We start from the raw sequence: 15,101 nt of genomic DNA, 5'->3' as shown, positions 1-15,101 counted from the left end.
AAACTAGTTAACTGAAGACTCCCTAATTTATTTGCCAGCTTGTGCAAGAGGAAGAGTTAAATGGCTGCATGTAGGGGCACAAGGCTCCTCCATATACTGGTTTATTGCTTTCTACAGTCTTTAAAGAAAAGTTTTCTTGGTTTTCACAAAAGATGTGACAAGTGCAGCCATACAGTATCACTAAACTGAAGTGAACCCAGCCTCAAAGTTCATTTATATGATTTCTTTAAAGAGAGATAGGAGAGAGTACTGAGTTTACAGTAACTCCCATTTCCTTGCTTGTAATACACTGGAAAATGTAATTGAAGAACAGCTGATTTGTATAATGCTGCTGAGGTCAGACGTTCCAGAATATTTATCTGTGGACCGTCAAGGTAATTTTAAATGTAGTTTTCCTAGTTACTCTAAAAGTAATTATTTGTTAGAGTTGTTTGTATTGTTTGAGCTCCAGGTTCATGTTATCCTCAGGTTGAGCATAAATTTCTCAAAAGCCACACAGAATACTATAAAAATGAAATTCAGAACGGCTATTAATGTTGCTGCAAAATATTTCCTATATGCCACTGGGAGCACAAAATGAACTATTTCAAAGGGAATTAAATAAAAACTAATGTTTGTGTTCTAGCTTTTTAAAATGTTGTCATGGTTTTCAAAGACATTTTAAAATGAATGGATGTTGACAAAGTTAGCATTTGTTTGAAATGAGGCAAATAATTCTACTATAATTCTGGATACATATGATGGGAATTTTGTGTTGGGGTGGCTGTCAACTGTCACGAGAAAACACACATGGTTTGGTCTATCTTCACAAGCAGCAGCTTGGGAACAACAACAATTGCAGCCACACTTCCCAGTATGTGAATTCTCTCTTACCACTATTGGGCAAGAAACAATCTCTATATATCTGGTTGCCTAGAAGACATGATTCATTAGAAAATATAATAATACTTGGAAAAACAGAAGGAAGTAGAAAAAGAGGAAGGCCAAACAAGAGATGGATTGATTCCATAAAGGAAGCCAAGCGTTAGTACTAGGATTGCCAGGTCAGAAGCATCCCAAACCTTGAGATTTCAAGGGTGGGCCCAAGAGATGTCACGAGGTGGGCCCGAGTGATGTAATTAAGCATGGTACATTAAGCATTAACTACAGCTACTTGGAGCATAAAATTCAAACAAAGACATTTCTATGATTGGAAATTAAGATAGAAATTTTAGCTAAAAGATGGAGCCTGGGTTGTTGTTGTTATGTGCCTTCGATTATGACTTATGGCGACCCTATGAATCAGTGACCTCCAAGAGCATCTGTCATGAACCACCCTGTTCAGATCTTGTAAGTTCAGGTCTGTGGCTTCCTTTATGGAATCAATCCATCTCTTCTTTGGTCATCTTTTTCTACTTCCTTCTGTTTTCCCCAGCATTATTGTCTTTTCTAGTGAATCATGTCTTCTCATGATGTGTCCAAAGTATGATAACCTCAGTTTCATCATTTTAGCTTCTAGTGACAGTTCTGGTTTAATTTGTTCTAACACCCAATTATTTGTCTTTTTTGCAGTCCATGGTATGCACAAAGCTCTGCTCTAACACCACATTTCAAATGAGTTGATTTTTCTCTTATCTGCTTTTTTCACTGTCCAACTTTCACATCCCTACATAGAGATCGGGAATACCATGGTCTGAATGATGCTGACTTTAGTGTTCAGTGATACATCTTTGCATTTGAGGAGCTTTTCTAGTTCTCTCATAGCTGCCCTCTCCAGTCCTAGGCTTCTTCTGATTTCTTGACTATTGTCTCCATTTTGGTTAATGACTGTGCTGAAGTATTGATAATCCTTGACAAGTTCAATGTCCTCATTGTCAACTTTAAAGTTGCATAAATCTTCTGTTGTCATTACTTTTGTCTTTTTGACATTTAGCTGTAGTCCTGCTTTTGTGCTTTCCTCTTTAACTTCTATCAGCATTCATTTCAAATCATTACTGGTTTCTCCTGGTTATATGGTATTGTCTGCATATCTTAAATTATTGATATTTCTCCCTCCAATTTTCAGACCTCCTTCATCTTGATCCAATCTGCTTTCCATATGATATGTTCTGTGAATAGATTAAACAAATAGGGTGATAAAATACACCCTTGTCTCACACCCTTTCCGATGGGGAACCAATCAGTTTCTCCATATTCTGTCCTTACAGTAGCCTCTTGTCCAGAGTATAGATTGTGCATCAGGACAATCAGATGCCGTGGCACCCCCATTTCTTTTAAAGCCTTCCATAGTTTTTCATGATCTATATAGTCAAAGGCTTTGCTGTAATCTATAAAGCACCGGGTGATTTTTTTCTGAAATTTCTTGGTCTGTTCCATTATCCAACGTATGTTTGTGATATGATCTCTGGTGCCTCTTCCCTTTCTAAATCCAGCTTGGACGTCTGGCATTTCTCACTCCATATTTGGTAAGAGCCTTTGTTGTAGAATCTTGAGCATTACTTTACTTGCATGGGATATTAAGGCAATAGTGATTTCTTTCTTCCAAGTATTTTAAGAGCAGCTTTCACCTCACATTCTAAAATTTCTGGTTCTTCATCATATGGTTCCTCCATGAATGAATCTGTCATCCTGGCTTCTCTTTTATAGAGTTCTTCAGTGTATTTCTTCCATCTTCCTTTATTTCATCTCGGTCAGTCAGTGTGTTCCCCTGTTGATTATTCAACATCCCTATTCTTGGTTTAAATTTCCCTTTAATTTCTCTAATCTTGTGGAATAGGGCTCTTGTTCTTCCCTTTTTGTTGTCCTCTTCTATTTCTATACAATAACTATTGTAATAGTTCTCTTTGTCCCTATGTACTAATTGCTGTATTGTTGCATTTAGGGTTCTGACCATGTTTCTGTCTCCTCTTGCTTTTGCTTTCCTTCTCTCTTTAACCATTTTAAGAATCATCCATTGAGGTCTTTCTCTCTTTTTAACTAGGGGTATTGTCTTTTTGCATTCTTTCCTGATAATGTCTCTGACTTCACTCCATAGTTCTTCTGGTTCTCTGTCAACTAAGTTTAAAGCCTCAAATCGGTTCCTTATTTGATCTTTATATTGTTCTAGGATGTTATTTAAATTGTATTTTGGCATTATGATTGCTTTGTTCTTTAGCTTTACTCTGATTTTCGATACGACCAATTCATGATCTGTACCACAGTCTGCTCCTGGTCTTGTTTTGGCAGAAAGTATGGAACTTCTCCATCTTCTGCTACCAATTATATAATCAATTTGATTCCTATATTGACCATTTGGTGATGTCCACAAGTACAATCGTCTTTTCGGTTGCTCAAAAAATGTGCTTGTAAGAAACAAATTATTGGCTTCACAGAATTCAATAAGTCTTTTTTCTGCTTCATTTCTATCTCCTAAGCCCCATTTCCCCACAATTCCTAGTTCTTCTCTGTTCCCTACTTTTGCATTCCAGTCCCCCATGATTATCAAAACATCTTGTTTTGGTGTGTGATCAATTTCTTCCTGTACTTCTGCATAAAATCTCTCCAATTCCTCTTCTTCTGCATTTGCCATTGGAGCATAGACTTCAGTGATGGTTATGTTAATAGGTTTCCTGTTTAATCTCATTGATATCACTCGCTCAGACCTTGCGTTGTAGCTCCTAATTGCTTTTGCTACATCACTTCTCACTATTAAAGCAACCCAGTTTCTTCTTAATTTCTCATTTCCTGCATAAAATATTTTGTCGTTGCCTGATTGAAATGTCCAATTCCCATCCATTTTAATTCACTCACACCAAATATTGTAATGTTGAGACGTTCCATTTCTTGCTTGACAATTTCTAACTTTCCCTGGTTCATGCGTCTCACATTCCATGTTCCTATTGTGTAAGTCGTACAACTCCGGACTCTCCTTTTGCATCTGGGCTTCCATTCGGCTTTGACCCAGCTGTGTCATTAGTCACAGCGCTACTCGTACTTGTCCTTTGTTCTTCCCCAGTAGCTCGGTGAGTGCCTTCTGACCTGGGGGGTCTCATCTTCCAGCACTATCTTGTGTTGCAGTTTGGATACTCTGTTCATGGGGGTTTTATGGTAAGAGGTATTCAGAGGTGGTTTACCATTGCTTTCATCTGAGTTTGGATGCATCTTAGTCTGGTGTCTTAGCTTTGACCATTCTGCCTTGGGTGACCCTGCTAGGAGTCTAGCCTCTTGGTCTAGACTCCTAATGGCATTGCTCTCAGCTTCTTAAACACTCTCAAAACCCCTCACCATGTTAAGGTATGCATCCTAAAAGGGGACTGGGTAGGCAACATTTAATCTCCCCTACTTGCTTCTGGGCCTACGGCCATACTACCCTGAACACATCTGATCTCGGAAGCTAAGCAGGGTCAGGCCTGGTTAATACTTGGATGGGATACTGCCTGGGAATACCAGGTGCCGTAGGCTTAGAGGAAGGCAGTGGTAAATCACCTCTGAATACCCATGAAAACCCTATGAATATATCCAAAAAAGATTCATAGGGTCAACATAAGTCATAAGCGACTTGAAGGCATATAACAACAAACTTGCTTCTGGCAAGAAGAGTTTAAATGCCCTCAGGCCAGTCCTACCAGAAGGCCATTGTAGGAAGAAAGGAGCCTAGTGTTGTGGAGATGTTAGATAGGAGCACGCAGGAGTAAAGATGGATGCCCCTAAAGGTTGCAATTCTAAACATAATTACTAAGGGACTAAACCCCATAGAACTCAGTAGGACTTACTTCTGAGTAGATGTGGGTTGGATTGTGATGTTGGTAACGCTTAACTAGGGATCTTCTACAAGGATATCCATATCCAAGCAGGGTTGGCAACCTCCTGCCTGGAATACCCTGCCCCTACCTTTTAACATGGCTGCTCCAAACTTCTTTACAGATTTGACCCTTCATTTCAGAAAGAGGTTTGAGAAATGAGTAAAAGTAAGAAGATTCTCTACCCCTTTCTGCCTACCCTGTGGGCTGCTATAAACTCACTTTGATAGCCAACCCAATTCTAGTGAGTAATAACTGACAGAGAGAAAACAAATTGTTTGGCCTACCTTTACAGGCAGAAGCTTGGGAACAACAACACTTGCAGCCACACTTCCCAGTATGTGAATTCTCTTTTACCACTATTAGGCAAGAAATAAACTGTCATGCAACCAACAAGGTACATCATCAGAGGGTTTAAGGGGGTTGAGCTGGGTGTATGGAGCCATTGTTGTTAAAAGAAAAGACAATGTTTTCCTAAATGAAATACCATACCAACCACAACAAAATTCCTGTGAGTATGGCAGAAAACTCAGCATCCCACAACCAGTCAGGGTTCCTAACTAAAAACCCAAACTAAAAAAATCTGGCAGAAACCCCTATGCAGCACAATCTGACCAGGTGGCTGCAGTTCATGCAGAATGATGCAGCACAATTGCTGACATAAGTGAGACCCTGTCAGCATATAATATTTCTGCTCTGAAATCTGCTTTGGTTGTCAATTTGCTACCAGGCCAAGTTCAAAGTATGCTTTCCATGTTATGGGTGCTGCATAGTACTCATTCTGGCCTTGTAAGAAATCAGTCCTCCAGTGTGGCAGCACCTATGCTTTGGAACTCCCTGCCTATTGACATTAGGCAGATGCATTCATTGTACTCTTTTCAGCACCTGTTAAAAACATTTTTGTTTAGGCAAGCCTACCCAGGCATGTAGAAGCTTTTTTATCTGTTTTTAATTCAATGTTGATTTTATTATTTTGAATGTTTTAAATACCTGTCTTTAATTGTTTTGGCCAGTAATTTTATTGTTTTAATTCCTTCTGTAAGCTGCTTGAAAATACATAAATAAATTTTGGAGTGACTGTGGCCCTTGGGTCTCTTTCCACTTTTAAAACAAAGGAATCTGCCTTATACCGACTTAGGCCATTTGGTACCATCTAGCTCAGTACTGATGACATGGACTAGCAGTGGCTCTCCAGGATTCCAGGCAATAGTCTTTTCCAGAAATTGAATTTTGAACCTTTATATGCAAAGCATATGCCCTACCACAGAGCTACCTTCCCCTGTTTAAAAAAGTATCTTTTAAAATTGTTGTTTTCTATTCACTGATGAATATACATCATACCTAGGGCAGATCCACACCATTCATTTAAATCTCATTCAACACACATTTGAAGCACATGAATCACACCACAGAATTATGGGAACTGTAGTTTTTAAGGGTGGTGGGAACTGTAACTTTAAGGGGGAAACTACATTTCCCAGGATTCTTTAGTGGAAGTTATGCACTTTAAATGCAAGTTGGATGTGCTTTAAATGTATTGTGTGAATCTACTTAATAAACTTTGCCTACATGTAAGTTGTTTTAATTAATTTTTCAAAATGGAAGTGAGCTTTAAAGTTTACTGGGTGACTATGGGCTACGCATCATCTTTCAGCCTGATCTGCCTCCAGGATGAAAACAACAGAGGGGAACCATGACCTCCCCAAGGAAGAAGGGCACACTTAAAATGCAGAGGAAGTAATAATGTATAACTGTAGTGTGAAATCAGATACTTATTGGGACATAGTGTGAAGAAATATTTATATAAACATGCATGTCAAAGGTGTTTATTATTTACACAGCCAGTAAAGATATTTATAGAGCAATCCTATGTTTATTTACTCAGAAGAAAGTCCCAATGTTTTCAATGGGGCTTACTGAAACAGGAAAGCATGCACAGAGCTGCAGCCTCAAGTGATAAGGAACTTCACTCACGCAACCCAGAATCAGAATCATGCCACTTTAAGCTGTTTTGCAACTGTTTATACTTGTTTTTATGGTTATTGAATTTTAAAGGAGTTTATTTCTTGTTGTGAGCTGTCTTGGTTTCCAATCACCAACTCTGGCTCACAGGTTTGTTGGGAACACTCCAAACATACACCCCATATAGTAGTTTCTTGTCAAAACCAGTTGGTCATTGCAGAACATTTTTGTAAAACAAATCAGTATTAGTTTCCTACATAATAAAAGCAGTGATACCTATGTAAGCCCTGCCTAATTGCTTTAAAAAATAGGATTGGAGAGGGAGAGAAAGATTTACAACAGAAGCACAATTCTTTGCTATGTTCACTCAAAAGTCTCATTGATTTACTGCACAATCCTAACCATGTGTACTCAAAAGTAAGTCCTGTTGTTGTTGTTGTTGTTGTTGTTGTTATTATCCCACTCTTTTTCCAAGGACTGGAACTCAAGGCGGCTTCCAAACAGAAAAGTACATATAATTAAAAGCAAACAAAAAAATCTACATTAAAATACAATTAAACTATGTGCAATAATAAAACCATTTAAATATACAATTGGAGTAATTCAAAACTCACTTTAAGATAGTATAGATAAAACTAAAACAATACAACACCCTCTTCCACCCCATCGTTAGGAGCCAACAGTTCGAAAAGCCTTTTGGAATAAAAAAGTTTTCACCTGCTGATGGAAGGACTGCAGGGAGGGAACCATTCTTGCCTCCCTAGGGAGGGAATTCCAAAGCCTAGGGGCAGCCACCAAAAATGCCCTGTCTCGCATCCCCACCAATCATGCCTGCGAGGGTGCTGGGACTGAGAGAAGGGCCTCTCCTGTGGATCTCAAAGCCTGGGCAGGTTCATATAGGGAGATATGGTCTAACAGATAGCCTGGACCGAAGCTGTATAGGGCTTTATAGGTCATAACCAGCACTTTGAATTGTGACCAGAAACAAACTGGCAGCCAGTGGAGCTGTTGTAGCAGGGGAGTTGTATGATCCCTGTAACCAGCCCCAGTTAGCATTCTGGCTGCAGCTTGCTGCACCAACTGAAGTTTCCGAACAGTCTTCAAGGGCAGCCCCATGTAGAGCGCCTTACAGTAATCTAAATGGGATGTAACTAAGGCATGTGTCACCATGACAAGATCAGGCAACTCCAGGAACGGGCACAGTTGGCTCACTAGTCTTAACTGTGCAAAGGCACTCCTGGCCACCGCAGAAACCTGAGCCTCCTGTTGAATTCAGTGGCTTTATTCTGGGTATGTGGTATTAGCATAGCAGCTTTACTCCCGAAAAGTGAATATTTGATTAAAGCTTCATGTTGGGGTTTTCAAAACACTGCCCTCTTCAACAGCCCAGAAAAAAATAAACTTGTTTGACTCCTGCACACAAGAGAGAAAAATACTTTTGTCACTGCTGAAAGCTATACAGTATACTCCATGAGATTTTCATATAAGCAGGAAAACACAACAGTTTTCTGGCCTTCCAATGGGTTCTAGCTGTTGCCTGGAGGTCAACAAATCCCTTGTCAATCACAACCCTGACTTCACTTATTGGCTACAACACGAAAGGGCAGGGTTAGAGCAGCCAGCTATGAGCTTATTTTACAGAAGTTGTGGGGTGGGGTGGCTGACATTTTGGTGTATATGAACCAGACCACCTAGAAACTTAATTCTTTTTCAAAATGAAAGCTGAGAGTCCAGAGATCAAAGTGACTCATCTGGAAAGGACCCCAAAAATCCAGAGTCCCCAGGCGAAAACTGGAGACCTGGAAACCTTAGTTAGTACTCAGTAGGGGATCCTTAAATAAATAGTATTGAATTCTTGCCTGGATTTTTCATTTAATACATTGCTGCAGTTATGGTGTATTATTGAACTCATTTCCTTTGTATGGATCCTTGTGTAGCCACAACTTTGCCATCTATGGACAAGAGTAAGATATCATAAGTACAAACATCTTCAGGGAAAAATACGATGGAGAGTTGGAGCCCCAGAACAACCCAATGAGGACTGAACATACTCAGCCATGGGATGTAGCTGACTTTTGGAGGGGAGACAAATCAGAATTGGGGAATGAAGTAATCTGGTAAAGGGCATGGCTGGCTGGCTGGCTGGGACCTGAACAGAAGCAATCCACAATGCAACTTCTTTTGCAAGTCATACATGTAGCATGCATATTCCACAACCACCAAGATTTAATATGCATTGCATAGTTATTTAAAAGAATTAAAGGAGTGGTCTGCTAGCTGCAACTTAAATCTTCAAAAGTAGTGTTCCATAGCTTTTGTTCAGAAAAAACAATATCTTAAAATCTGTTTAATTTCAGGAGTCTGATTCATGAAGTTTGCCAACTGTGTAATGCTTTCAGTATAACAAACAGATGTTTTGAGAATGATGCAGTAACAAACTTCGTATCAACTAGAATGCATAACCTTTTAAAACTCCTAACAATAGGACTAGAGTATATACAGCCACGAGAGTTAAATTGAAAATATCCCCATGCCATTCTGATGCTTCCCATAGGCTCATTTCAAAACAAAACCTTACAAAACGTATAGTACTGAACTCAGAAACGCTTGCTTAACAACCCTGTCAATTTTCATGGCGATGCACAAAACAGTCAGAGAGAATTGAGAGTTCAAAGTCTAAAAAGAGAAAAAAACCTCAGAGCCCTTTTGGACTTTTTTCTCTGAGAGTTCTCATAATCTGTTGAAATTCATTAAAAATCAGCCATGTTCACAGAGTACCTGTAATCCTAATACTGACCTTGCCCCATATCTTCATCTTCTGCAGTTTAAAAGTTAAAAAAAAAAGCCTGGCTGATTTTTAATTAATTTAAGAAATCTTGGCTGGAAGTCTATGATAACACGAGGCATGCTCAGTAAGGACCAACTGTCAGTGTTCTAAAAGCCTCACAGCTGCTGGGCTTGGCTAATCAGGGGGCCACACTCACACCAGACTTTGATTTCACTTGAGACAGTCATGGCTTCCCTCAGAGAATCCTGGGAAGTGTAGTTTGTGAAGGGTGCTGAGAGGAGGCTGCTATTCCACTGACAGAGCTTCAGTGGCCAGACTGGTTTAACAGTCAGCCACTCTGATTGAAGGTCTGTGAGGGGAACAAGGCGTCTCCTAGCAACTTTCAGCACCCTTCACTAACTACACTTCCCAGGATTCTTTGAGAGAAGCCATGACTGTCCAAAATGAAATAAAGGCCTGGTGTGGATGTGGCCAGGGACAGCTTTGGTTTAAATTTGGGTGGAAGGCTACATGTGCTTGCTGCAGAATAAAAAGATGAAGGAAACACTGAAAAGCAATGATACTGTTCACAAAGTTTTCCTTTTGCTCTCTGCTATCTTTTTGGCGCCTTTTGAAGACTTTCCCTCTTTTAACAAGCCTTTTAAGTTGAGACCTATCCCAGACTGCATCTGTTTTTGCTTTTAATATGTTTTCTTTAATAATGTTTTAAACCCCCTTTTTTTAAAGATGGTTTTAAGGCTTTTAAAAAAATGTTTTTAACGTTTTGTTTTAAGGTGTTTTATGATGTTTTAAAGTGTTGTTATCATTCCTGTTTGCCGCCCTGGGCTACTGCTGGGAGGAAGGGCAGGATATAAATCAAATAATAAATAAATAAATAAATAAAGGGACTTCCCTTCTGCCCAGTACCCACCCACCCAATCTCCTCCCCCTCCCTCTCTGCCCCTCCCCAGGTCAGTGTTGGACTATGACCTGGGAGATCAGCCATGAAACTCACTGGGTGACCTTGGGCCAGTCACTGTCTCTCAGCCTCAGAGGAAGGCAATGGTAAAACCACCTCTGAATACCGTTTACCATGAAAACCCTATTCATAGGGTCAACATAAGTCAGGATTGACTTGAAGGCAGTCCATTTCAAACATGATTGCACAGAAATAAATCCCATTAAACTAAAAAAGTATGCAAACAATCAAACAAGTGGATTGGACTGTGAAAGACCAACCCAAATGGTGTTTGCATTCTGACAAATTTGTAGGGCAGTCCAATATCTCAGAGAGGAGGTCAGGTCTCCTGCTCCCCTGGTGCATTCACTATTGCTGCTCAATTTCCCTGCTTTTTAAAGTTTGGTAGAAATATCTGTGGGCTATAGGTATGTTCTTAAACCACAAGGTTTTTTGCCTATTAGTGAATCTATACTAGGATTCTTCATCCTGAATCTGCAAGGTGGTTTTGTTGCCTTATTTGTGTGACTCTGATGTGACCCCCTTTTTTGGAATCACTTTAGTGCCTCCCTTGGCCTCTGACTAAGGAGATCACATAATAGGTAGCCTCTCAGTTTAAAGGCTTTTGACTTGAGCAGTAGTCAAGGAAATTTAAGAATCCAGAGTAGTGTGAATGAAATAGGCATGTAAAAATCTCTGTATTGGACAAAGGGGAGTTTATTGATGCTGGAAGTGCAATGCTTATGACAGCTTTCATTAATTGGGTATTTCCGCATAAATCGATTGAAACACACTTGAAGTCAGCTGTGTGTTTGTTTTTCATTAAACTGAGCCTTTAGAAATTCTTTTAATTTGGTGTTTCTGAAAAACCACAATGGATTTTCAAAGCTAATTGTCGTTCAAGTCTGTTCTACATTTTAATGAAACATCACAAATGAAAACCATCCCTTCTGATACAACTTTGTAATTAAATTTATATCTAGTATGGCCTCCACATGCCAATAACCACATCTAACAATGGTTTTGTTACTGGATCACTACAGTAGTAGATTCATAGTATGCAGCTTAATAGACCCTGTATTATATTCTCATGCATAAAACTGGAGTTACTAAATGTTAAAAAGATCATTTTCTCTTCCTCATGTGTTGGGCAACTAGCCATGGGCATTGCATGAGATGTGATATCCTTTATGGAAGCCATATATATGTTTACTGTTGGCAAGTTTCTGCTAGAGTAGTATTTTTTTAAAAAAAATCCTAGCCCTCGTTTCTAGCCAAATGGTTTCCCCTTTGTAGTGGTTATTCATGAGTTGAGTTTCTTTTCACCACGAAGGGCTGCACTGGAATAATTCCAAAGGTCTGAGGATTGCACTTAATCTGTACTAGTGTAAGTTTCATAAGCCTTTGAATTAATGTTTCCTAGTTAGCTGTTTGCTTGTTTATGCTTCCATATAGACAACTAATGTTTTTCCCTAGTGTTTGGTAGGAAGATAGGCCTCCTCCATTTAACCTGAACTTTCTCATGTACTTGTGAGACAAAAAAAAAAGGAAATCAAAAAAATGATTGTGGACAAGACAAAGAAGATATTCAATTCTGAGTAGCATTGAGCTGCAGATAGGCAATGTGATGAAATCTGTCTGTTTATTACTGTGCAGTCTGGATGTTAGGAAGGGTTTTTTTCCCATGGATGTTGGCTCAAGAAAGTTCTGTCCCTGGCTGAGTAAAAGAGGTAGAAAAATGTTAAGCCAGAACCACAGGAAAGAAGTGACTAATGAGAGGGTGGACTGAGTCTTTCAGAGAGAGAATTTCTGATCCTAACTAGTGAGAGGAGATATGCAGATCCTTTCATTGTTATGTTAAGTGACCAATTTAGGTGTGTGTATAACAATTCAGATGTCACACCAAGCTGTAGTTAAGGAAGTATAAATATGGATTGGTATGATGCCTTGTTTGCAATGGGCTGGTAAATGTGAATCAAACACTACAGTAAGGCCCAGCTTTTCGGCAGCCCACTTTTTGGCGTTCCGCTAATACGGCGGCTTTCAATTAGAGTAAGGCCCCACTCATACGGCGCCTGTTCCGCTTTTACGGTGTTTTTCGGGCGTTGGGCACCATTTTATTGACAGAGTTCTACTTTTTGGTGGGTTTCACTTTTAGGCGGGGGTCTGGAACGTAACCCGCCATATGAGTGGGGCCCTACTGTATTTGAAGTGGGTTTGTATTATTGTTTGCCATAATTATAAGCAGTTGTTAATTACAGTTGCCATGCCTCCAAAAGCATCCCCCCAATGTTCATGGGAGTACTGAGCAGATAGGGAATTAACATAGTTAATCAGCTATAAGCTGCAGTTAACCTTTTGTATATTTGGAGCTGTTTGGGTTCTAAACTATGGTTAGCATAAATCAAATGAGTCTGTACATCAAGGATGTCTGTTTCAGTCTTTATGGAATACTTTTGGAAAATCCAAAGACAATGTGCGTGAACTTGTTCGTAGCTATCCTCTCAAGCAGCAGTAATTTACTTGTGCAATAATTTCAGCAATAAAGTACTTAATCTCAGTAGCTGTGGATGCACTACAGTGAGCAGAAGTAGTTTACTCTCCATTCTGGCACTGCAGAAGAAAACTACTTTATTGCTGGAATTTCAGAACTCTTGGAGTTTCAAAATGTAGGTGTGGACGCACCCATAGATGTACTTAAGCTTTGGAATAACTTTTTGCTATGCTGTGCTGCAAAACAATATGGCTTTGCCCATTAAACTCTGAGTAGCTTTATAATATGAGATGAAAATTACAGGTACAAGATGAAAATTATGAATTTAAGTTTATTTTACATAAAATGGAGATAGGATGTTCTCTATTAAAACCACATGGGATGATATTTTAAACTATTTATGAAAGCAAGGGGTTCTCATTTATTTAAAACTTTTGAGGTGAAGTCCTCAGTGGTAGCAGCAGTGTTACATTTGCCATGTTCTCCGCATAGACCCGAGGCGTAGGAAATCATTTCAAAGCCAGATCTCTCCTGGAGTTTTGGAACTGTTCAGATACATGGCTTTGGCTCAGCCCCATCTCTACAGCAGTCATTAACTATAATCATGAACACATGAAAACATGACTTTTCTTCAAAGCAAAACGAGAGAGGGCAGCTTGTTGGTGAAATTTTAGAACTTCCTTCTAATTTTCCTTTTGTTTTTACCTGCGGCAGCACTTCTGAAACTTATTTAATTTGCATTCCATCATAATCTAACACAGCTTGTTATGTCTCCATTCCAATTTACTGTGGAATGTCTTTTACATATTGCTTTATGCAGTTGCTTTGAAAATTTGTTGTTTCAGGTTCCTCTTGACTTCCTTTGAATGGTAACATTTTGTGTTCTACACGTGCAAAGTGTTAAGTTATGAAAGCAGAGGGAATGTTACTTAGCATTAATAGAATTCAGTACCTGAACTTTTATTGTAGATTTATATACCAAGGTTTGCTGCAAGCTGTATGCATATTGAAGTATTCCTTGAGTGGTGCTATATACAATTATGTAGATGGTAATTTGGATATATAGATTAAATGTGTTTATTACAGGCTTCTGACTAACTGCTTGTCTCCTTGCTTGAAGCCAATATAAACCACTTTCAAGCAGTGATGGCTGAATCTGTCTCAGTTTCTCATTTTTCTAGTTTGATTTTTCATTTCCCCCCATTTCTGCATCAATTTGCAAATTTATTAAAGGTCTACATAAAAATCCATATACAAGTTTGTGTGTATCTCTCTTCATATACTCATTTTTGCAAGCAATTTTCCATAACACAATGTATCTTTCTACATTATTTTTACTAATACACACTTTTTTTGTGTCTACTTTCCTCTAATATGTGCACATTTGTGTAGTTTTTGGTTGGAGAACTGCATTCCAAAATTTAGAGAAGTACGGATTTCTAATGGTAGCTGCATTTCAGTTTATGTATTGGCCAAGTGTGAATTAGATTGGCTTGCAATAAAATGAAGACTGAACTAATTCTCCCCTAATTCTGCTTTCAAGTGAGAAAATAACGTCCCATAATCTCTGATTTTCAGCAGTCTCTAATATGCATCTTGTCCTTTCAACGTATCTGTAAAAGTCCGAGTCAGCTTTCACTGCACATGCACATGAAGGCCCCTGTCCATTTTTCAGACATTTGGAGAGGGACAACAGATATAGGTATTTATATGCTAATGCCGGAAGCCTCTGAGCCAAGATGGTGGCATTGTCACAATTGTTTTTAAAGGAGAAGATAGATATAGCATGTGTAATAGAGAGAACCAGTAGGATATGTTTTATCTCTGGATACAAACCCTGTAGGAAGCACAGGGAAGGGGTACTGCTGCCAGAGGTGCTATGTGTATCCAAGAGGATATAGAGTCAAACAAACTAGAAATCTCAAAAGGGGCAGACTCCTCCCCAGAATTGTGGGAGGCATGCTGTTGAGCCCCTGACCAAAATGCTCTGAGTGATCTTGAGATAGAAAATAAAATCAGGGAGGCAACCAAAGGAGAATAACGGGTGGCTTTGCTACCAGAAGATGGATGATAGCCACCCACTTAGTCGGCTTTACAAGGGAATCAAACAAATTAATGGAAGATAAGACTATTGATGGCTACTAGTCAACATGGCTATATTCT

General features: G+C 39.2%; 1 protein-coding gene and 1 pseudogene across 4 annotated transcripts in view; both read left to right on the top strand.

Moving 5' to 3' along the window:
- The window catches only part of B3GNTL1 (UDP-GlcNAc:betaGal beta-1,3-N-acetylglucosaminyltransferase like 1), a 368,072-nt gene that overhangs the window by 62,836 nt on the left and 290,135 nt on the right, over positions 1-15,101 (top strand). The gene's annotated exons all lie outside the window — the stretch shown is intronic.
- LOC133382500 (5S ribosomal RNA) lies at positions 4,311-4,419 on the top strand (annotated as a pseudogene).

Source organism: Rhineura floridana, chromosome 3 (genome assembly GCF_030035675.1).
Source record: "Rhineura floridana isolate rRhiFlo1 chromosome 3, rRhiFlo1.hap2, whole genome shotgun sequence".
In the NCBI taxonomy this organism is placed as follows: Eukaryota; Metazoa; Chordata; class Lepidosauria; order Squamata; family Rhineuridae; genus Rhineura; species Rhineura floridana.
The sequence above is the reverse complement of the archived record's forward strand: the minus strand, read 5'-3'. Positions and strand labels throughout refer to the sequence as shown.